Source organism: Phacochoerus africanus, chromosome 14 (assembly GCF_016906955.1).
Source record: "Phacochoerus africanus isolate WHEZ1 chromosome 14, ROS_Pafr_v1, whole genome shotgun sequence".
Taxonomy (NCBI): domain Eukaryota; kingdom Metazoa; phylum Chordata; class Mammalia; order Artiodactyla; family Suidae; genus Phacochoerus; species Phacochoerus africanus.
In genome coordinates, this window is record NC_062557.1 from 53635648 (window position 1) to 53654369 (window position 18722).

At 56.5% G+C, this 18722-nt stretch overlaps 1 protein-coding gene across 2 annotated transcripts in view; it reads left to right on the forward strand.

Moving 5' to 3' along the window:
- NTN1 (netrin 1) overlaps positions 1-18722 on the forward strand; it is a 204342-nt gene that overhangs the window by 117313 nt on the left and 68307 nt on the right. The window lies entirely within an intron of this gene.

The following is an 18722-nucleotide window of genomic DNA, read 5'->3' on the forward strand; positions in this document are numbered from 1 at the left end:
TGCATATGGAGGAACGGACGCCTCTGAAGGCAACGGTAACAAGTACAGGACGGAGTGTTTTTTAAAGGAACAGACAGTATGCTTTAAAAAAATAAATAAATAGAGAATATTGTGTGCAAGGAAAAAAAAAAAAAAAGGAACAGACCAAAACACAAACTTAGGAAAAAATGCATCACTAAGTTGGCTAGAGAAAAAGGCATGTACTGAGGCCTGCAGAGTGGAAGTGGAATCATGGGGCTGCCTCTGGACGGGAGGGTACCAACCCTTGTGACCTGGAGCCTGGGCTCATTGGGACCCGGGGCCAGAGGTGCAGGCAGGGAGCCCGACAGGGGATGGGTGTCAAGTTGAGACCCTGCAGGGCGACTCTCTCAGGGTACGGCCCGTGAGCTGTGAGCCTGCTGTGCAGGAGAGAGCCACGAAGACAGCCAGTTTTGACCTCATTGGCTGCAGGGGGAAGAGGATCAGCCCTCAGGTGGGTTTAAAGCCCGAGTTCGTGAGCCCTGGGCAGGTCACGGAGCATGGCAACTGGCACTAAGGGAAGAAGCAGAGGGACCTGGGGGAGATGGGGGAATTCAGAAGTAACCAGGACTTGGTCATGGGTTGAAGAAGCGGAAGTGACAAAGGTGCCTCCTCCGTGTCCCACTTGCCCCTGGGGGTCAATGATGGCGTTGTGCCTTGCGAGACACCTGCCTTTGAGAGGGAGCAGGATGCCTTTGAAGCACCTTTGAGAGATCCAAGATGTGGGGTTGGTGGTCGGATATATACAAGAGTCTGCAGCTCAGAAAGTTCTGGATCAAGAACCGTGGGTCTGGGAGTCTGCTCTCTCCGAGAAGATGATGGATGAGTCGGGTGAGATTATCAAGGGAGACAGAACAGTCAGGTAAGAGGAAGCAGGCTCACTTGCCCGGCCAGAGCTCCAGCTGTGACTCCGGGCAAGCCTGGGAGGCAGGTCGTGGGAGGGAGGCCTGAGCATCAAAGAGGGAGAGGAAGAAGAAAGAGAGGAAGGAGCGAACGCTGTCAGAACTGCTGGGGGCCCACGAGGAGATCTGGCAGCCTCCGTTGACCTGCAGTATCGTGGCTGTGGGTGGCCCTAGCTGGGTGTTCCCAGCGGAAGAAGGCAGAGTGGAGAGTGGGGCGGGGGGGGGCTGGGGAGCTGAGCTGGGAGGGGCAGAGGGAGGGCGGCAGCGGGGAGATGGGGGCTGGAGGGAGGGCTTTCCCAGAGCGGGAGCCAGGAGGATGAGAGGATGTCCCAGTCCCTGCTCCAGACCAGGCACTGTGTTCTAGGCCCTGCAGATACATCAGGGAACAAGAACGAGGACAGTCTGTGCCCTCATGGAGCTTATGTTGTAGACGGGGGAGCACAGTAAGTGGATGAGTGTGTGAAGTAGGTACACGCTGGAAGATAATAAGAAGGATCAGGGAGTTCCCGTCGTGGCCCAGTGGTTAACGAATCCAACTAGGAACCATGAGGTTGCGGGTTCGATCCCTGCCCTTGCTCAGTGGGTTCAGGATCCGGTGTTGCTGTGAGCTGTGGTGTAGGTTGCAGACGCGGCTCGGATCCTGCGTTGCTGTGGCTCTGGCATAGGCCAGTGGCTACAGCTCCGATTGGACCCCTAGCCTGGGAACCTCCATATGCCGCGGAAGCGGCCCAAAGAAATAGCAAAAAGATTAAAAAAAAGAAGAAGAAGAAGGATCATCCTCCGAGGGATGTGACTGTGGGCAGGAGTGTAATTTGGGGCAGCCACTACGGAAAATAGTATGGAGGTTCCTTAAAAGCTAACCATAGTGCTGCCATGGGATCCTGCAGCCCCCCTCGTGGATTGTACAGCTGAGAAGACTTCATTTGAAAAGATACAATGCACCCTGCTGTTCGTAGCAGCGCTATTTACAGTAACCAAGACACAGAAACAACCTGAACATCCAGGGACAGAGAAATGGATACAGAAGCTGTGGCATAGACATACAGTGGAAGGTTACTCGGCCGTTAAAAATAATGACATAATGCTCCTGGCAGCAACATGATGGACCTAGAGATTCAGACTAAGTGACGTAAGTTAGAGAAAGGTAAATACCAGATGGTGTTACTTCTATGTGGAATCGAAAAAAATGATACAAAGGAACTTATTTACAAAACAAACAGACTGAGACATAGAAAACAAATTTGTGATTACCAAAGGGGGGATAAATTAGGAGTTTGGGATGAGCAGATGTAACCCACCATGTGTAAAATAGATAAACGACAAGGTCCCACCGTATCGGACAGGGAACTGTATTCAATGTCCTGTAATGAACTGTCATGGAAAAGAAGATGAGAAATATATTTACGTATATATCTGAATCACGTTGCTGTACACCTGAAACTAACACAACATTATAACCAGGGTGGCGGCCAGAGTGGGTGTCCCTGAGAAGGGCCAGGAGAGCCAAGACCTGAAGGTTGTGACAGAGTGAGACATGGCTGTCTGGGGTGACTGGGGGTCGTGGATTTATGGACGTGTCCACCTCTCCTGTGGGGTGACTTTCTCCAAAAGGGCTGGGCAGGGGGATGAAAGCAGAGGGCAGAGGGAGAAAGTCGTGATGATGAAGGGGCCGTGGACCAAGAGCCTAGGGCCTTATTTCTTCAAGAGGAGGCAGGTGTGACCCCAGGTGGTGATAGGGTGTGGAGAGAAAGCAGAGGTGTGACCAGGTGACCGGGGGGGGGGGGGTGGGTGGGCCTGAGCTCAGACGGGGATCCCCCAGGAGCTCAGGGTCCTTCAGCTGGGATGTGGGGGTGGAGGCATCGGCTCTGAGTGCCACCTGCCCCCTCTGTGGGCATCATCCACTATAATTTCCTGCAGCAGAGACCTGTGAGGGGTGGGGCGCTGCCCCCGTCCTGTTGCCCCCACACTTCACGCTGCCCGGGTTCTCACCTCGCCTGTTCTGTCTTCCAGCCCCTGTGCAGCTGGTCCCCCTTCTTCTTGCTGTGTTAGCATTCTTGTGAATGGAGAGCGAGGAGGAGCTGGACCGGGGGTCTCCTGGGACTACAGAGCATCCGTCTAGTGGAGACGAGTGGTCGCCACCGTTTGGGCTGCTCAGAGATTGCTCGTCCTTTTGTATTGTTCTTGACTCTGTTCTAGATGCTTTGGGGGGGAGTTCCCATCGTGGCTCAGTGGTAACGAACCCGCCTAGGATCCATGAGGATGCAGGTTTGATCCCTGGCCATGTTCGGCGGGTTAAGGATCCGGCATTGCCGTGAGCTGCAGTGTCGGTTGCAGACGTGGCGGCTCCAGCTCTGATTCAACCCTGAGCCTGGCAACTTCCATATGCCACAGGTGCAGCCCTAAAAAGAAAAAACAAAAACAAAAACCCAAAATGCAACATATAGATGGTTTCGGTTCTGGAGAGGAAAGACGGTCATGGTGAGAATCCCTTAAAACCTTTGGGCCTGAACCATGTCAGGCCGCTGCTAGAAGGGTCGCCTGTGAAACCGCGAAGGCCTGTGGAGGAGAGCCGGTCTTGCCTCCCCAGGGTCACAGCCTCCTAGGAGGGGACCCTCTTTGTCATTTTGTTTCTTTCTGCCCCGAGGAACCCATCCAGGGCAACCGAGCGTCACTGAGTCTCGGGTCCCCGCGTCCCGCTCTTCCACGGGTTCCCGGAACTGCATTGTCACATCGATCATGGAAACCGCGGTGCCTGGGCTCCTGGCTGAGCTGCTGCTCACAGGCGGCCACCGTTATTGTCCTCACCCCCAGGTAGGGAACCTGAGACACAGCTTCACAGACACGCCCAAGGTCCGGTACAACGTGTGGGCATGTGACAGAAGGCATTTGACCTCATGCGGCCAAGCTCCCGGCTCACTCCCGTCACTGTGCTTCTGACCTTATCTCATCGGATCAGGCGGGGGCTTGTAATGACTCTGCATCCCAGACGGGCAAAGCTGGCCGGGAGGGAGGCAGGTGCCTGGCCCAGGTGGCCCAGGTGGCAGATTCGAGCAGGCCCTGAATCTCTTCTTCAGTGCCCCCGGCTCCCACCTCCTGCGCGCTGATGAGACAGACGGATGCAACGCAGTCTCGACTCCAGCCTAATGCGTTCTGGCCTGGCAGCTTGTTTGCATTTGTTCAGCTAATTCGTTCTCCAGACAGAACCACAGACCAGTTGTCCCTGCCTCCCTGCCAGTGTGCCCGCCCCGGGGGCCTGAGGGCCACCCCGAGCCCCCAGGCTCGGCCAAGGAAGGACAAGGGCCGCTGGCCAGGACGAGAGGCCTGCGTGAGGACAGCGGCCTCCCCCCCGGGCCGGCAGGGCGCCCGGCTCCCCGGCGGGGGCAGGCGCATGAAATCTGAACTCTGGAGGGAAATTTACTGCACAATAAAGGAAGAATGGCCCGCTTTGGGGACAATTAGAGCCACATTACTGTGGAATTACAGAGGACGCCCAGGGAATTAGCCAGACCTAGAGCAGCCAGAAGCACCAGGGCCAAGAAATGTGGGGCGTTCACATGTGGCACTCCACCCCCACCCCCCCCGCCCCGCCTGTTCAAGGAACCTGTCTGGTTCCCAAAACTCCTAATATTAAGGCAAGAAAAACCATCCAAAGACTTCACCTGAGGGGAACTACTGTCACTAAACCACACTCGCCCAGCTCAGTCCACCTTGTACCTCAAATGGTTCCAGTTACGAAGCCCATCGGGTCACCGGTGGAGATCCGGGGGGCAGGGCTAAACCCCATCATCTGAGCTGGAGCCAAGCAGGGTTCCATCTGTGTCTCCCTCTGCGAGCCTCGGAGGCTTTGCCTGGGGCCTCGACCTCCCGACCTGTAAAATGGGCGTGATCTTTGTGAGCTCTTGGTGGGTGACGTGTGTAAGATGAGAGCCCTCGTCCGCCGCCTTTTTGACTGTACGGCTTCCTTTGCTGAGCTGAAGATGCGTGTTTTAATTGGCCGGGGGCATTTGGGAGAGCAGGTGTGTTTGTGTTAGTGTCCATCCGTGCCCCTGGGCAGAGGAAGCGGGAAAAGGAGGTGGTATCTGAAGTCTCCCATTGGGTAGCTTGGGCTGTCCAGGGTTAAGGACCCTTCTAGAAGTTTCTGTACCTTTGCATGAGCATCCCTCACCTTGACAACATGCCTTGAGGCAGGTGATGCTGCTTCAGGGGTGGAGAAGCCAGGGGATGCAGCCCAGTAAGGTGCCGCAAGGGGCCTGGCGAGCCCTGCCTCGGGCCAGGTTGGGAAGAGGCGTGACGCTTGGTTCTGGCGCTACCGTGGTGCCTAGAGATGGCTCCGGGCAGCTCCCCTGTCACTGTCGTAGTGGCTGAAGTGCGTCTCGAGTGGAAGCCGCTCCATCTTTAAGGACTGCCCTCTGCCCCCCTGTGCCTGCCCGCCTGCCCGCCCCATCCTCCAGGCCGTGGCCTGGCATTTGTCCTCTTGGCGCTCCTGGGGTGGGGTGGGGGGGGCTGTAAGCACCAATGTTCTGCCCACTTGGTGGTGAGGCCTCAAGGAGGGGACAGTCCTGAGGCCAGCAGCAAAGGACAGTGCAGTCCCTCCCTGCCTCCCGTATCCCACTGGTTAGTGGCGCCCGAGACCCCACGGAGCTTTGGGAGACCCTCCAGCAGCCGTGCCCTCTGGGTGCTGAGCCAGAGCAGTGCAGCCCAGTCTCTGGGCACTGCTGGCACTCCACACAGTCTGGAGGAGGAGGGTGAAGAGCTCACTCAGCGCAGGACCCTCTTGTTGCCGGGGGCCATTCTCGCATGTGATTCCTGCCGGAGCTTCAGCAACACAGAGCCGGCAACCCCTGGGATGGCCTGTTCCGGAATGCAGGGGAGATGCGTAAAATGCTCAGCGAGCAGTCCTTCCTGGCACCAGCCATCACAGAGATGCCAGCTGCATGCAGCTGCACGGGTGCATTTCTGCAGGCCTTTAACACCCCGAAAGAGTGGCTGGGTTCCTAGCAGAGCCATCGCTGACCTGCTGTTGCTGCGCTGATCTGAGAGTCTTTGGGAAAATGCTCAGCTGCAGAGTCACCATCTGTCCATGAGGGCGAGGTGGCCGGGGGTCCCCAGGCCATTTTCCCTAGCCGCGGCCGATCACGGGGGATGTCATTCCAGGGGACCATTTAGAGTCTTTTCCTGCAAATAAACCCCCACGTTTGCCCACAGAGAAGTTTTTCTGCTGTTTCCTTCTGACTCGGGGTCATTTATAACCTGGGGAATTTCTCAGGACACCCTTTCCACTAATTCATGTGTCAGGATGTTAACGAGGCCAGTCGGAGGCTCAAACTTGGATCCTCCAGCCTGGAGGTGGAACCGGGTCTCCTCCGAGGCTTGCTGAGTTGGAAGAGACTTAATCTGTCCGGTTCCCCTCCTCCTCAAAGCCAAAATCTCCTGTGCTGTGTCCCTCTCCTTGATTGCCTCCAGAGACGGCACGATCACTCTCCCGGGGGCAGCCCATTCCAGGTCAGCTGGAATCTGCTGTTCCCTGTCACTCCCTCCGCCTCGTGGTAGGCTCCCTACCTCCTCCAGTGACATGGCATTTGACGTCTTTTGGGATTTCCTCCACACTTGACTGCTAGCTAAATAAATTACGCCTACTGGTGTGATGCAAATAACTGGCTTCAGAATTGGCTTTCTGAGTTTCATCAGTTCTGCCACAAAGCCTGTCCTGGTGAAAACCTTGCTTGGGTCAAGAGTTTGGGCCGTTCTGATCACAACTGCCTTCCTCCTCCTGTTTCTCCCCGGACGGTGGTGCGATTCCACGTGGGATCTTGGCCTGTGAAATGGGGGACCCCCGGAGCGCCTGGTGGGGACAGAGCCTGTCTGCTCGGCGCTGGCGGTGGTGTCTACCAAGATGTGGGGGTCACCAGATGGACGGGGTCTTTTCCTTCTCTCGTGTCGCACGGGGTCTCGGGCAGCCGATGTCTGTTCTCACGGAGCTGATGGAGCAAAGGGAGTGTTTCAGGCAGGCTGGGCTGGTGCGGCCACACCAGGAACCTTGGAGTTCTGAAAAGCCCCAGCATTGAGGGGCCCTCTGAACCTTTTCTGGGATTTTTGGGTGCGGCGAAGATCGGCGCTACCTTTAACAGAAGCTATGATGCCAAGTCGCAGGTCTTGGGCAGAGCACAAGTTTGATGGGGAGCCGGAAGGGGACGGTGATGAGACCACCCTGCGATCCTTGGCAGAGACGTTGGTCCAAAAGGGCTTGTGGAAATTCCAAGTGAACTGGGCGTCCTGTGTGTTCATTTGCCGAATCTGGCAGCCCTCCTTGGAGAGTGAACTCGAAGGCACATTGGTGTTGACCTGGAGCGGCCCACGGGGACCCTGGGTTCAGCCTGTCCCCATCCACAAGCAGGAACCTCCATCTCTTGCGCTCATGTGACCCAGCGGGCAGTGCCATGTGCTGGGAGCAAGTGGAGGCCTCAGCCGAGGCTCGTGTCCGGGGCTTCAGTGCGAGGCACAGTTCACTGCAGAGCTGAATTAAAGGACTGGTCCAGCAGAGAAGCCCGGGGCTGGGGCACGGCGGGGAAGGAAGTGGGAGAGGTGTCCGGGGAGTCGCGTGTTTTCCTGCTGGTGTCAGGGGAACAGAATCGGCTGCAAGTCATTAAACTGCCTCCCTGCCAGCCTCTCCCACTGCCGCTGGAGTCTGCAGCCTGGCATATGCCAGCCTCAGTGATGAGACCCATTACAGATGGGAAATGGCTCTGGGGAGCAGGGGCAGATCAGCCCTCCTGTGTCTATGTCATACAGCCCGGGGGGGGGGGGGGATGTACACTGCCTTCGGGGAACACGGGTTGGAAGCCCCCGTGCTGCTGGACAGGCATCTGGGCGGGATGGAGAGGCTGCAAGGAGAGGAGCTCATGGCAAAAGCAGAGCTGTGGGGAGAGTTCTGCCCCAGGCAACCTCTCTGCCTTTGAAAGTTCTCGGCCTTTAGGAATGAATTCCAGCGACCACAGAGTTTATCACGCTACTTTCCGCCACGGCCTCGGCCACCTCCGGCGCTGGAGGTCTCGCAAGAGCTTCCTAACGAGCTCCAGGTCCTTGGCAAGGTCCCCCTGCCTGTCAGGGCCTCGTTTTTCTTGTCGCTTCTGCGACAAGAGGGTACACTAGGAAGCCCCGGAACCCCCACCAGCCTCAGGGTCCCGTCGGCCTGCGAGGATGCCACCCTCTTTCTGTCTTTGGCTGACGGACCTTGGACGTGGCTGGGGGTGGGGCGGGGATGCCCCCGCAAGGACCTGTTACGAGGAAGAAGCAAGACTCCTGATCTCTGCCCCTTTCCTTTGAAACCAGGGCCCTTGAGGGCAGGGATGTTTGCCTGTTATAGTCAGTGGGGCCGCCTTGGAAGGTTCTGGAACAGGGTAGGGACACATGAAGAGGAGGGTTGGGAGAGGGAGTTGGGGCGGGACTTGGGGGGCCGGGAAGGGAGGTTCTGAAGCCCTGGGACAAAGAACTGTCCTCTCTGGCTCACCAGAGCCACGCAGAGCAGCAGAAGGCCTGGGAGACAGTAGGAGGGAGCGTTTCGAAGGCTTCGGGGGAGGCGCCGCAGCCGAAAAAGGGCACCGGGGAGAGAAAAGGCTGCGATGTTTACAGAGAAGAAAAGTCAGTGGAAAAAATGACGCGGAGGTCAAGCCGATGGGGGGGGGATGGCCCCGCAGGGTCCCCTGGGAGGGGCCGATCGCCAGCACAGACCTCCTGGGACAGAGAGAGCCACCGGGCCTCTCACCCCGCAGCCACCCTGCATCCTGCCGCGGGCTCAGCCCGCCCCCCCCCCCCAGTGTCCCCTCCAGTCCCCTGGCCGTCCGCCTGTGTGCCGGGACCCTGTCAATCTGCCGTCTCCCTGCCTGGCTGGAGTTCACATCTCTGCTTGCAGGCCTCAGAGCTGTCCCCCCTCCCGCCCCCGGTCCCCGCTCCAGAAGCCCTGGAGGGTCTGGCCGGGTGGGGGCCCGCGCTCTTCTGTCTGCTCCCCGGACAAAGGGCCCGCCGTTCCCAAGCCCCACAGGTGTGAAGAGCCTGTTACCCTCTGTTTGTTCAGCCCGATTAGTGGCCTGAAGGACTGTTGACAGAGGCCGCTTTGTGTGCGGCCTCGGCGAAAGCTCCCTAAGCCCTCGACAAACACAGGCCACTTCTCTCCTGGGACTTTGTCAGGGACCATCGCGAAGCCCGAGCGGCGGCTGGGAACTCCAGCCTCCTGGACAGACACGGGGAACCGGCCTTGGAGCGCATTTGCCAGTTTTGGTTTGGTTTTTTTCCTTTTTCCTACCACCTTGATCCACTTCTTAGCCTCTCTGTTTCTGAGAGCAGAGATGACGCCCAGATCTGGGGGTCAGAGGGTTTGTTTTCAAGTTGGAGCTTTACCAAAAAATGTTATGGGGAGCTCAGTGGGTTAAGAACCTGATCCATGAGAACATGGGTTCCAACCCTGGCCTCGCTCAGTGGGTTAAGGATCGGGTGTTGCCGTGAGCTGTGGTGTAGGTTGAAGACGTGGCTCGGATCCTGCGTTGCTGTGGCTGTGACATAGATAGGCTGGTGGCTACAGCTCTGATTGGACACCTCGCCTGGGAACCTCCACATGCCGCAGTGTGGCCCTAAAAAGCTAAAAAAAAAAAAAAAAAAACAACAACAACAGCAGCAACAAAAAAAGAACACCTTACACCTTCGTAGGCCCTCCGTCTCCCAAGAGGGGGCACTGTCAGAAGAACTTCCAGAGAGGTCAGTGGACCCCTCCCTGTGAGAACTTGGCTTCAGAAGGCTCTCGGGAGGGAGGTTTCCTAACTGCCCTCCTGGAAAGCCTTTCACCAAGGTCACCCCCACGGACGCCCTCCCCTACCCATGTGCCCCGACGTGGACCACCTCCTCCCTCTGAATGGTTTCCTCCGCCCAGTACCCGGGAGAGTCAGTCCTTCTGAACCAGATGGTCCCCAGTGCTGTCAGCTACTTCCCTGCTGAGTTTGTGGGAGTCTGCAGGATGCCCCACTCAGTCTCACCCCTGAGGCGTGTTTGCAGCTGAAGCACACTCATCCTGAACTCCCAATAGCTTCCCTGCCGGCTGGAATCCACCCCTTACCTCCAGGAGTTTTGGTGTCACGCAGCCACAGACTTCTAGGGCCAGGAAAGAACTCAGATCCTCATGCTCAGTGCCCTCAGTGAGAACCTGGAGGCTCAGAGAGGCCAAGTGAGCTTTCCAGGGGTGCACTGCTGGGTGAGCTGCAAAACCAAGACGAGGGCTCAGGTTCTGGGTCTCCCAAATCAGGTCCAGTTCTCTTGCCCCTCGTCCTGGCAGCCTTGTGATGCTGTATCGGTTGTGTGCCATTTGTGTTCACTTGATCAAAGCTACACTCACATGTGAGCTCCAGGTTCTCGTCTTTAGATGTCTTTTTTCTTCTCTGCACGTTCTGGGCCAGTGGTCCTTGCAGTGTGGCCCTGGACGGGCAGCACCCGCATCTCCTGGGAACTTGTGAGCAGTGCAGCTGCTCAGGCCCCACTTCCAACCTACCGAATCAGAAACCCCTGTTGTGGGGGCCTAGCTCTGTGGAGCAGACCCGGCAGTTGTGCACACCCACATTCCAGAACCATCCATGTTGGGGTCTTGGGAGGGCATTAGTGGTTATGCGAATTGAAAACCAGAACTTGGAGTTCCTTATGGCCAAGCAGTTAAGGGTTCAGCATAGTAGTCACTGCTGTGGTGTGGGTTCAGTTCCTGGCCTCACTCAGTGGGTTAAGGATCTGGCATTGCCGTGAGCTGTGGTGTAGGTTGGATCCCACGTGGCTGTGGCTGTGGTGTAGGCCGGCGGCTGTAGCTCTGATTCGACCTTTAGCCTGGGACCTTCCACATGCTGCAGGTGCGGCCCTAAAAGGCAGAAAAAAGCAAACCAGAACTCCGAGTTCCCTGATGGCCTCGCGGTTAAGGATTCAGGGTAGTAGTCACTGCTCTGGTGTGGGTTTGATTCCTGGCCCCGGAATCTCTGCATACCATGGGTGCGGCCAAAAAAAGGAAGGAAGGAAGGAAACCAGAACTCTAGAGAAGGAAGAGGGGGCAGAGACTTGAACGAGCGAAGTGCATTGGTGTCAGCCCGGTACCAGCTGTGGTCCCTGACTCAGCAGCCGGCACATCGAAAGGGTTCCGTTAATATTTGTTGACTGAGGACCTGAACTTCTGCTTTGCGAGAAGCGTGCAGTGTCCTGGGCGTCGTTGGTGACTCTGTGTCATGTCTTAAGGTGTCGCATCTTCCCCCCTCGTATTCTGTGTTTGTGTCCTCACCTGGACACCGTCACCCCCAGCGTGGACTCTTCCTGACTCTCCTTCCAGACGAGCCTGTGGCCTGGTGTCCTGGCCACGTCCCAGGGGTGCGTGCCAGCCGTGTTTCAGGTTGACGTTGACACCAGGCACCCTGCGGATGACGGCAAGCCTTCGCGCCTCGGCTGGAACCACACGGCTCCTGTGAGCTGCTTCTCCTGTGAGCGGCTGCGCCGTCTCTTTGGTTCACCCCTGCGGGTCACCGCTGCGGTGGCTTGGCCAGTTGACAGGGTCTAAGCCCTGTGTTTAGGGGGAAAGGGTAGTCCTTGGAGTGGGGTGACAGTGACAACTGCATTAAGCAGACATTTTCATACCAGGAGTTTGCAAAGACTCTGAGAGGGCGGGGACTACACCTGCCCGTGGGTCTATCCTGACACCTGGCCTGGAGCTTAGACCGTAGTAGGTGCTCAATACATATCTGCGCACCTATGATGAGTGAATAAATAAACCACGAGCTACCAGTTTTGCCGTTAGTAGAACCAAACCTACAGTCTGGGATTTGATTGTTTATCTACCTGCGCCGTCTTTTCTCTTATGCCCAGCTCACCTGCAGACAAGAAAGCCTGTGGCTCCAGAGATGCTCGGGCCGGGCCTGCCTCAGCCCCTTTTCCCAAAGGAGCCCTTTGAGAGCCCAGCTCAGTGTCCCCAGGGGCTGGCGGGAGCCAGGTATGTGGGGAGCGGTGACTGCTCAGCCTGGTCATCTCAGGAGAAGCCGACACTGGGCTCAGACAGCACCCCTGGGGGCAGAATACTTCACATTTATAATCATGGGGCAAACAATTTCTAAATAAACACCATACCAAGTAGCGCAGCAAAATAATAAATAAAAAGAAATCCAAACTACCCCACACTCTTAAAAATAACTCTCAAATATTTTTGTTATTCTGAGCCAGTCCTTTAAGAAGTGTCTTTTGAAACCAGACCTCTCCCCGCGGCTCCGTCGCAGACACCCCGCCATAAACTGTCCCTGTTACCTTTCCCCGGGCTCTTTGTCTCTGCAGAGTGGTTTCTGTTCCAGCTGATTTCTTTTCATTTTAGTTCCTGTCCACAAACCTTCACTGCTGGTCTGTGGACCAGCAGCAGCAGCAGCAGCAACAGCTCCTGCCCGAAATGCAGGCTCCCAGGCCCCGCCCCAGCCGCTCAGAATCAGAACCTGCCTTTGAACAGCGGTCCCATCTGCACCTTGCAGCAGCCCCTGCGGGAATACACGTGCTCTGACTCTCTTCTCAGGCCCTGCCCTCGGACCCCTGTCCTGGCAGAAAGGCCAACCCCCGCTGTCATCCCTTCCCCACAGGGCACAGTGGGAATTTCCAGGTCTGCTGTGCACTTGCCAGACTTCTGTTCATCTCTCTTCTGAGCCAGAAGCGCCCTGAGGGCAGGTCCCTGTCTTGTCAGCCGCTGTCTCCCCTGCCCACACACCGGGATCGGGTCCTTTTCAAGGCTTCTCATTTGGTGTTTGTTGAAGGAGCAAATGTCAGTCACTTCCTGGACAGTGTCATTTACTCCCAGAGGCCACAGCCAAGGCTGTGACGCTTCACCTACCCGGCGGGTAGGGGATTCGAGAGCTCGCTAACCTAGGGTTTCGAAGACGCGGCACTATTAACATTTCAAGCAGGGTAACAGTGTCATGGGGGCTGTTCTCTGCCTGGTAGGATGTTTAGCAGCTTCGCTGATCTCTGCGACACCCCACAATGTCTGTAGACATTGTCATAAATGCCTGCTGGGGGGCGGGGCGGGGGAGGCGCAGAATCGCTCTAACTCTCCACCTGGGAAGTGATGAAGATTTTGTGTTTGGTTGAGTAGGTCTTGGGATCCTTACCAGCAGTCACAGACAAAATCAGCAAAGGGCAGGGAAGCAGCACCGCCCCCCCCCCCACCCGACCCCCGCTGGTTCCCCAGGCACCCAGGCAGCCCAAGGCTGGGGACTGCTTTCTTGCATACACAGCCCCCAGCCTGCGGAGGAAGCTTACAAAGGCTGTTATTTGGGGCAGTTCAGCTGCCGATACAGAAGCCCGAAGTTCCAGCTGTGCTGCAGAACTCGCCTGGGCAGCCTCAGAAGAATTGGCCTGGAAGGAAGGGGAGACTTGTTAGGAGTGGTCCTGGGGGTGGGGAGGTGGAGGAGGACCCTGCACTGAGCCCAGAACTCCAAGGAGACCCATTGCCGAAGGGCCATCCTGTTCCGCTAGCACCCCGGAGCCAGATGAAGTTGAGGGGGGCCAGGGCCAGGGCCAGAGTTGCTGAGAGGCTGGGCCAGGATACAGCTTAGCAACGTCTGTTCCATCCTTTCTGGGCCTGGGGGAGCCCTAGTGGGGGCGGGAGTTAGCACATCAGACCTTTCAAGAGAGGCCCAATGGCTGTGTCTGATCACCTGATCAAAGCAGCAGATGTGGATTCAGCCCCCATGGTGTGCGAAGCCATGACATCCGGGGGGAGTCCTACGGTGGGTTCTCCTCCTTAAATCAGTGCATTCAGCCTGAGCAGCCAGAAGCTAAGTCGATGAGTTAAAGCAAGCAAGACAAGTTCAAAGTAGTTCAAAGTAACAAGAAATGTCACAAATGCCACAAGGCTGTGCCTAGGTGTCATCCAGGCAGATTGCATAGTCCACCATCTGGCTTACTTTTCTACCTACCTACCTGACCTACCCACCCACCAGCCACCCAGCCATCCATCCACCCACCCACCCATCTATCCATCCACCCACCCACCCATCCATCCATCCACCCACCCACCCATCTATCCATCCACCCACCCACCCATCCATCCATCCACCCACCACCCAGCCATCTGTCCATTCATCCATCCATCCATCCAACCATCCAACCACCCACCCATCCATCCTTCCATCTGTCCACCCCCCCACCCATCCATCCATCCCTCCCTCCATCCATCCACCCACCACCATCCATCCACCTACTTATCATCCACCCCCTCTCTTGCTTGCTTGCTTTTGCTCTCTCAACAGAAACACAGTGAGGGGTGCTCTGGGCTGGAAAGTATAAGGGCAGACACTGCCCCTGTCCTTCAGGAATCAGCACCCCTGAAGGGAACATTTATCCCACTTTATCAAAGAGCTCACGGCCAAGAGCACTGGTTGTGTCCCCCCTGCCGAGCCCCGAGCCCCACGATAGTTGAGAGTTCGTCGTCCCAGCTCCCTCATGGCCTGTGGCACAGGGCCTGGCATGAAGCTGAAGCACCCGAATGTGTGTTGGATTGAACTGCCTGCGGGAAGGGGGTTGGACAGTCCAGGTTGCTGGAAGAGGTTCCAAGAAGTTTAAGGAGTGGGGGTGACATGCATATGTTAAAATAGGATTTAGGGGACCTTTCAGTGGGAGAGGAAAATGGGACCACATTTCTGGTTGTGAGTCCGGGCCGTCCCCCTGCGCTCACCCCACATTATCCCCCTGGGTCTGAAATGCAGCCACGAGTGATGTGTCCTAGGTGGGCCCCACGTGACAGTTGAAGGAGGGCAGAACTTGGGGTCTAGACCAGACCAGCTCCCTCTGCGTAGCCGGGGCACCCCAGCACAGGACGCAGTGCCCCTTGGGGCCCCTGCCCAGCCCACGCACAAGCAGTACTGCCCTCTGCCCTCCCGCCTCTCACAGGCTGACCTCTCCGTTCTCCCAAAGCTGCCCCTTCCTTGCCGCCTTGAAATCGGATAATGAAATGAATACCCCCTATTTTTGCCTCTGAGAGAGGCAGGAGATAAACAGGAAGGCGTGAGGGATTAAGGTGTCTTTCCAAGGACGGGGCAGGGGACAGGCCGGGAGCTGAGCGACACCTCTGTGTGGAGCCAAGGGATCCAGATGTGAGCGGCTTTGCCCAGCGTATGTTTCCATTTGTGCAGAGAAAATAAAACAAAGGGAAAAGAAAACAAGCCGTAAAATACTTTGCAGAAGGCTGAGCGTGGGCAATTGCCACTGATGTCCCCTGACAGCTCCAGGAAGAGGGGGACAGGGCAGGGGGGCAGGGGGAGCCCTGCCTTTTGATGTTTGGCCGCCGCGCCTTCTTTTGTGTGACCCGTTGTTCAGGAAGATGCTTTGTTGGTGCAAGGTGCACGTGGAGGAGAGAGACCAGCCAGAGTCCCCCTTGGGCTGGGGGGGAAGGGGGTCTGAGCCCCGAGGAGCAGATGGGGGGCAGCTGGAGCTGAGAACAGACGTGGACGCAGGCTTAGCATCTGCCTCTGAGAAGGACCAGAAGATTCTGAGGCCTTTCTTGTACACGAGAGGCCTGAGGAGGTGACACCCCCGTGATCCCTCCTGGTCCCTGTCCCTGAGCTGTGCCAGGCCGTGTGACTTGTGTGCTGGTAGGAAGGATCTGGATTCCCAGCTGTCGTCTAGACCCAGCTGCTTCTCCCAGTGATGTGGATTCCCTCCTCTGGGGCTGTGGGCCGGAAGCCAGAAGACCTGGGTTCTAGTCCTGGGCCCGCATTTACTGGCTCGGTTGTGGTCAGTCACTCAAGCCCTCCGAGCAGCCCCCATCACCCTTGTGTGGCTGAGCGCACAGGGACAATGAACTTGAGTATACACGTCCTTCCCTGTGCTGGTGGTTAGGGCTCAGCGGAGGAATTTTCTTCGCATCTGGTTGAACTCAGTCCCAAGGGCTGGAGGGGACGAGGAGATAATTGTAAATCTCTCGGGAGTCGTTCTCTGGCCTAATTTGGCTTCTGGATGCTTCCTCTAGCCCTCAGGCATAAGCTCAGTTCTTTGATACACACAGCACCTCCTCTAAAGGCCTTGTCCCTCTCTGCTTGTAAATGGTGTGTGACTGGGAGGGGGTGACTCTGGGAAGACTATTTAAAGAAGCTTATTAACATCGGAGAGAAAAACTCAAGAGACAGACTTTTTTTTTTAAATCACAAAAGCAATCGGTGAATACGAAAATGGTGCAAAACGTGGGCGGCTCCTGTGTCAAAAAGAAAACAGTTTTTTAATCCATCCTATGTCAGAGCATTAGCCATCAGGAGGGAAAACCCCAGCTTATTTGAAAACTGGGCAAATGGCATGAACAGGCAATGCCTACACACAGAAAAGAAATGGAAATAAGAAAACAAGCCCATGGAGAAATGTCCAGCTTCACTGGTGATCAAAGACATGCAAATTAGAATCGTGTGTGTATGTGCGTTTTCCAGACGAATTGGCAACGGTTAAAAACAGAGAAGACGCCCGTGCAAAACGTGTCGCGTTGTTCTTCTCCGGGGTCTGGGGAAACAGGCGCTCTCACATCCTGCTGGGGGGAGAGTAAACCAGGTCAGCCTTTCTTGAGGGCCATTTGGCAATTGGGATCCCGACTTAAAACCACCAGCATTTCACCTGGCAAATCTGCCTGGGGACATTTACCGTATGACAGTGATCAGAGCAAAGTACACACATGCATGTTCAAAGGTTGTGACCACTTTGTTTATTTCTTTTGGCCTCATCCGTGTGGCATGTAGAAGTTCTCCAGGCCAGGGATCGAACCTGCGCCCCAGCAGCGACCCGAGCCGCTGCAGTGACCACAGTAGGTCCTTAACCTGCTGTGCCACCAGGGAACTCCCCATTGAGTTGTTTGTAATGAGGAACAACTGGAAATAAATTCACCCCCACCCCCGCCCCCCGGAAGGCCCTGCTTTTCACTGTATCCGCTTCTGGCTCCAGGGAGCCCATTTCATGTATCCGTACAGCAGAGGACCCCACGACCTTTCAAAATCAGGAAGGACATTATCTGACAGTAAAAGGTGTCTATCATTACATGCAACAAAGGCTAGAGAGCGAGAGGTATCTGGAGGAAAGAATTAAAGAGCTGCACAGCTGAGCAAATGTTAATTAAAGTTGGAAGCAAAGCCCCGTATTAACAGCAGTTGGTGGAAATTTGAGTGCGGTTTTTTTTTTTTTTTTTTTACACCTTTCTGCTTTTGTTTTTCACGGGTCTGTATGAAACATGCCTTTCTTCAGCAACCACATAAAATGCCACTTAAAACAAGCTCAGCACAAAAGCAAGGGCACATCAGGTTGCAGAATGAGCAAGATTAGGCCAGATTGAAGCTGGAGATATCCTGGTGTTAGAAGCCTAAAGAAGAAGCAGGTGGCCGTAGGAGGAGGAGGGCTGGGGTGGGGGCCGGACTACGTGCCTGGGGAGCCCAGAGCACCTGAGCGGGAGCAGGGCTGGCGGGAGGTGGAGGTGGGCCTGGGAGGGACATGGAAACCAACCCAGGAGATGAGAAGGATGCAGGCAGATGAGAAGGGGGCTTGAGAGCAGAGGGTCCTAGGAGGCAAGGCACAGCAGATGCAAAGCCAGAGGGGACCTCCACGTGGCATGCTCTAGAATCTGAAAAAGTGTGATAGCCATTGAAATGTAAGGGGGGGAGGGGTGATGAGCTGAGCTCCGATGGGAGGGAAGAGCAGGACATTTATTCACAGCCCAGGAAGGCCCTTAAGTGATGCAGGCTTTTTCAGTGGGGAGCTACTGCAAGATTTTAAGTAGGTACCAGACCTCCTCAGCTAGGTGCTCGGAACTCCTGCTGTCTACAGTGTTGGGAGCTTGCAGGGCTCAGCGCAGGTGACAGAGGGCCGGAGGCCTGATGGGTGCAGAGCAGCAAGTGGGTTTGGGGGAAGTGCCCCTGGGTCCCCTCGGAGACCCCAAAGCAGAAGCTGGAAATGCTGCTTTCAGAATGAGGAGCACAGAGGGCGTCAGTGCCATGAGGGGGGAGCAAGGCAGGCCCAAGAGAGCATCCTAGTGGAGGGAGTCCTGAGGGGCGTGTGGGGAACAGGCACGGGGAAGGCAAGGGAGGGGGATGCTGAGGACCTGTCCAGAGGATCCAGCGGCCAGGTGTGTGGGTGGGAGGGAAGACACCGCGGCAGGGCCCTGAGCCCTCTGTGGCAGGAGGCGGCGTGGGAAAAGGAGAGCGTCCATTCCAGCGGCCAGAGCACAAGGAAGTGGGGGGAGTGCGGCGGGGTTGGAGGGGGGCATAGAGGTGAAGCAGTGCGTGTGTCTGCTCCCGCTACTGTGGCAAAATACCACCCACCTCGAGCTTAACCAGCACCCCTTGATTTCTCACGACTGGGGGGCCGGAGTCCAGATCGGGGTGTGGGCAGGCTTGTTTTCTCCGGAGGCCTCTCTCCTCCGCGTGCAGGCGGCCGCCTGCCTGCGTCGTCCTGTGGTCTTTTCTAACCCAGCGTGTGCACCCCTGCCGTCTCTGTGTGTGTCCAGACTTAATCTTTATAAAAAGAGGACACTAGTCAGACTGGACTCGGGCCCATCCTAATGGCCTCACTTAAATGTAATCCTCTCCTCCAAGGCCCCATCTCCAAGCTGGGTCTTCTTTCAAGATGAGTCCAAATACAGGCACCTTTGGAGGTTTTGGGGTTAGGGCTTCGGCACAGGCAAGGGGGGAACACAGCTCATCCCCTAACAAGCAGCACTGGGGCACGCGGAGGATGCCAGTGGCACCTCCCAACTCCGTGGGGGTGGGGGGTGGGGGGTGGCGGTTGCGT